The following is a 5,448-nucleotide window of genomic DNA, read 5'->3' on the forward strand; positions in this document are numbered from 1 at the left end:
TCTTCCCCTCCATGGAGATTTTCTTATATTCCAGAATAAAGACATGGTTTCTCTGTCTCAGGAGGGGAGAATGGGCAGGTCACTAGCAGTGATATATAAGGATACCTCCAGCTTGTCTGCAGGTACCATCTGGCCCTCAGCATGTTAGCCTGTGGGAATGGGGCTAAGAGAATACAAAACATTGCTCTGGCTGATGCTTTTGCATAAATGATAAAATGTTTTGTTTCTGACCCAGAGGCCTCATTTGTGATGAATATACAGAAAAATATATGCACACACATATGTACAGACATACACAAGTTGTGGCAGGCTTGCCAACTTGCAAGTAGAGTTAAAATCATAGACCCTTCACCAAGTCCAAATTTTCAAAATAAGAATCTGATGTCACCCTTTAATGTTAGGTCATATCACTAGCCAGTCTATGGGTTAGGTAACTGGAAATTTAGGGTACAACTTAGATTCTGAGTCCTAGCACTCCTCTCTCTTTTCCTCCTGGGTTTTGCATGATAGAGAAAATAGATCACAAGCCAAATGAGAATCTGAGTGTCAGCTCTCTTTATGTTGGTTGGGCATCCAATTACACCTTTGTAGGGCTCTTTGTCACTGTCATCCCCCCTCCCCCACCTTCCCAAATTCAGAATAGCTGGACCTATGGTACTGGGCTGAACACCACTGCATACCTCCTCCCATTCCCAGCCACAAGGAGAGAAACTAGAAAAAAGAGAGAATACTGCACTGAAAAGCAGGTGGGAGATAGCCAGGCTCCTATCTGTACAGAGACCCTATGCACAATCTCTTGCCCCCAACTAAAAACATAGCCCAAGTCATTGCACAAAATCTAAATTACTTTCTTCTTCCTGTGGAGAGGAAGAGGCCAGATGTGCGCATTTCTGAGATTTCCTGTGATAGGGTGTTTTTCATTTTTGGTGACCCAGTATCTGAAGACAATCATATTTGGAATAGATCCCAACACAGAAGTTCAAGTGTGGAAAAACTGTCCCTTTCCCAGCTCCCTTGCATCTAGAATTTGGACATGTGACCTTCCAATCAGAAGCACCTACCAGATACCTTTATTCTAGAGTAACACAGAAAAGCAAATGGCAGTTTGGAATCTTTCCAGGGGTGGCAGAGGAAGCAATAGCAACAGCATCCCAAGTCCAGTGGTAGCTGTGCCAATGGCAGAAGCTGTTGAATACTAACCAGATTCTCCCTGAACGTTGATTTTAACTCTATTTCTGGCTGCCTAATTTCCCATGGCTCCTATCCATGTTCTAAACCTCATTATTTAGCTTTTCCATCAATTTTGTGAGCTCTCCAATGGCCTTCCAATAAATTCCTTTTTCTCTAACTTAACCAGAGTGGTCTCCATTGTTTAGGAATCTGATTAGTACAATAAGATTCTTTTTGGGCATTTTCTCCTCCATAACCCAGTCTAGGATTATGTATTGCATATCATTGTCACTGCATCTTTAGTCTATTTTTTCAAATTGTGGCAACATATATAAATATGAGATTTTCCCATCTCAACCATGTCCAAGCATACAGTTTCAACTGAATTAATCACATTTCTAAAACTTCTCCATCCCCCCAAACAGAAACTCTGAATGCTTTATATATTAACTTCCCATTTCCCCTCCTCCCTTCCCCCATAACTTTATATTCTACTTTCTGTGTCTTTGAATTTGTGGAATCATACAATATCTGTCCTTTTGTATCTAGCTTATATCACACAACATAAAGTCTTCAAACTTCATCCGTGTTGTAGCATGTACCGGCACTTCTTTTTACAGCTGAAAGACATTCCATTGTATGCATATACCACATTTTGTTTATCCATTCATCTGTTGATGGACACTTGGGTTGATTTAATCTTTTGGCAATTGTGAATAATGCTGTGAAGTACACTGGCATTCAAATGTCTATCCAAGTTCCCGCTTTGAATTCTTTTGGGTTGAATTTTTACCTAGGAGTGGAATTGCCAGGTCATATGGTAATTCTATATTTAATTTTTTTTGAGAAGTGTTCAGCCTTTTTTATTTGATATTGTACATAAAACATACCAAAATGCCTTTTATTAATTAAAAGTCATTATTTCAGATAAAGGGAATTTTAGATTGATATAGTTAAGACCAAAAGGATAAAGCAGACATAGTTACCTTATTTTCAGCCCCTGCCTTTAAACAGGCTGATGAACACCAATTGAAACCCAGGTGAGTCTTGCTTTGTTCTATGAGACAGTGAGTGGATTTCCCTAGTATTCAAATGTATTTATAAAACCAGTTATATAAATTTAAATATAAAACTAATCTTCAATAGGTTATGAGTTGTCATTCACCATGTTTGTGAAAAGTTAAACATTACTAATTCAACCTAGCCTCAAGTCCAATTATATCTTTAGAAAGGGGAAATAGTGGTAGCAAACGCAAAACCAGAATTCTTATCAAAATTTTAAAAGCCTTGATTAAATTCACTTAACTATAAGCTAATCTTATTTAACTCAGGACTCTCCAACAAAAATATCCTATCAGCCATTCATGATCTGAATTCTGATGTATGAGATCAATTTAAATATGATACATGTAAAAAAATCACAAGACATCTGTTTTATAGTAAATAATGCAGTGGCCAATTATTACTCATTAATAACCTTTTTGAGATAAACTATCAAGTCTGTGCTTTCTGCCTTCTTCTTAATGCCAGCAAAGAATATTTTTGTTCCAGGGATGTGCTTCTTAGAATTCTCCAAATACTCCATCAGTATCTCCTCTTCCCAAATAATGCTTTGTTCTTGCTGACATCTGTGCATCCAGGGGACTGACCTGTCTTCCAACCAAAGAGACAATGCAGATTTGGCCCAGTTTTGTGCTTGCCTCTCTTTTCCATGGTGTGGCACTGGGCATGCTGCTGAACAAAAATCTTCTTGCCCTTCTCAACATAACCCGTTTTGAATTTGCTCTCTCACCACACATGACACAAAGGTCCCTGTTCAAAAGCAAGATATCCTGTTCTCTATATATATATTTAATTTTTTGAGGAAATGCCAGACTGTTTTCCACAGAGGCTACACCTGTTTATATTGTCACCAAAAATGTTTGAGGGTCGCTATCTCTCCATATTCTCTGGCTCTCTTTTGATTTCTGTTTGCATGGAATATATTTTGCCATCCTTTTACTTTGATCCTTTTTGTGTTTTTGTTCCTAAAGTGAGTCTCTTGAAGACAGCTGGTCATACTTTTTCATCCAATCTGCCAATCTCTGCCTTTTAATAGGGGAGTTTAATCCATTTACAATTAAGGTAATAACTGAGAAGGAAGGGTTTACTTCTGGCATTTATTTATTTGTTTTCTCTATATCTTATATGTTTTGTTGTTGTTGTTCTTCAATTACTCCATTACAGCCTTTTTATATTTAGTTTCTTCTTTTTTTTTTTTTTGTAGTATAACATTTTGATTTCCTTCTTTTTTTTTTTCTCTATACTTTTTAGTTATTTTCTTAGGGGTTATCTTCGTAAATACAGTAACACCTTAAATTACATTTACAAATGTTCTTTCTTTTTTTCTTATGGCTTCAAGTTACTGTCTAGTGTCTGCTTATTTCAGCCAGAAGAACTCCCTAAACATTTTTTGTAGGGAAGATCTTCTGGTGATGAACTCTTTCAATTTTTGTTTATTGGTAAATGTCTTAATTTTGCCTTCATTTTGGAAAGACCATTTTACTGGATATAGAATTCTTTGTTGGCAGTTTTTTCCTTTAAGGACATTAAACATATCATCCCACAGTCTTCTGGCCAGCATGGTTTCTGATAAGAAATCCACTGTTAATCTCATTGAAGTTCCTTGTATGTAACAAAGCACTTCTCTCTTTCTGCTTTCAAAATCCTTTCTTTGTGTTTGGATTTTGACATTTTTGTTATAATGTGTATTAGTTTATGTTCTAGTTTGCTAGCTGCTGGAATGCAATATACCAGAAATGGAATGGCTTTTAAAAGGGAGAATTTAATGAGTTGCTAGTTTATAGTTCTAAGGCCAAGAAAATGTCCCAATTAAAACAAGTCTATAGAAATGTCCAATCAAAGGCATCTGGGGAAAGATACCTTGGTTCAAGAAGGCCGATGAAGTTCAGGGTTTCTCTCTCATCTGGAAAGGCACATGGTGAACACGGTCAGGGTTCCTCTCTCATCTGGAAAGGCACACAGTGAACACTGCGTCATCTGCTAGCGTCTTCTCCTGGCTTCCTGTTTTGTGAAACTCCCCGGGAGGCATTTTCCTTCTTCATCTCCAAAGGTCGCTGGCTAGTGGACTCTGCTTCTCATGGTTATGTCATTCTGCTCTCTCTGAATCTCTCATTCTCCAAAATGTTTCCTCTTTTATAGGACTTCAGAAACTAATCAAGACCCACTCAAATGGGTGGAGACATGCCATCCCCTAATCCAGTTTAACTGACCGTGTTCACCATGTGCCTTTCCAGATGAGAGAGAACCCTGAACTTCATCGGCCTTCTTGAACCAAGGTTTCTTTCCCCAGATGCCTTTGATTGGACATTTCTATAGACTTGTTTTAATTGGGACATTTTCTTGGCCTTAGAACTATAAACTAGCAACTCATTAAATTCTCCCTTTTAAAAGCCATTCCATTTCTGGTATATTGCATTCCGGCAGCTAGCAAACTAGAACAGATTTTGGTACCGGAGAGCGGGGTGCTGCTGCTGCAGTTCGCAAATACCAAACATGTTGGAATGGCTTTTTAAATGGATAAAGGGAAGAATCTGGAGGAGTTGTGAGAAGCTTGATAGAGAAGGCCTAGAATGCTTCGGAGAGACTGTTGGTAGAAATGTAGACTCCGAAGATACCTCTGATGAGGCCTTAGACAGAAATGAGGCACATGTTATTGCAAACTGGAAGGAAGGCGATCCTTGTTTTAAAATGGCAGATAATCTGACAAAATTGGCTAGTGGCTTTGGCTGGAAAGCAGATTTTAAAAGCCATGAACCTGGATATTTAGCACAAGAGATTTCCAAATTAAATGTCCAAAGTGCAGCCTCGTTTCTCCTTGCAGCTTATAGTGAAATGCGACAAGAAAGAGATAAGCTGAAAACTGAACTCTTGAGTAAAAAAATACCAGAAATTGAGGTCCTGGAAAATTCTGGGCCTAAAGAAAGGGAGACCCCAGAGTATAGTGCCCTGTGTGTGGATTTAAACAAATGTGGAACCAGCACAGTTACATCTCTCAAAGTCTATACTGCTTGGAGTTCACTGAGATTCCTGAGTGTGTATATTCATGTCTTTCATCAGATTGGGGAAGTTTGGGGCCATTATTTCTTCAAAACCTTTTTCTGCCTTTTTCGCTATTGCTCCTGTTGTCTGGGACTCCAGTGATGTATATGCTGGTATGCTTGATGGTGTCCCACAGGTTCCTCAGACTCTGTTCACTTTTCTCACTTTTTCTTTCAT

At 38.3% G+C, this 5,448-nt stretch overlaps 1 pseudogene; it reads right to left on the bottom strand.

Moving 5' to 3' along the window:
* Nucleotides 1–2,630: 2,630 nt before the first annotated feature.
* Nucleotides 2,631–5,448, bottom strand: LOC143647604 (cytochrome c pseudogene; annotated as a pseudogene).

Source organism: Tamandua tetradactyla, chromosome 10, assembly GCF_023851605.1.
Source record: "Tamandua tetradactyla isolate mTamTet1 chromosome 10, mTamTet1.pri, whole genome shotgun sequence".
NCBI classification, from domain to species: domain Eukaryota; kingdom Metazoa; phylum Chordata; class Mammalia; order Pilosa; family Myrmecophagidae; genus Tamandua; species Tamandua tetradactyla.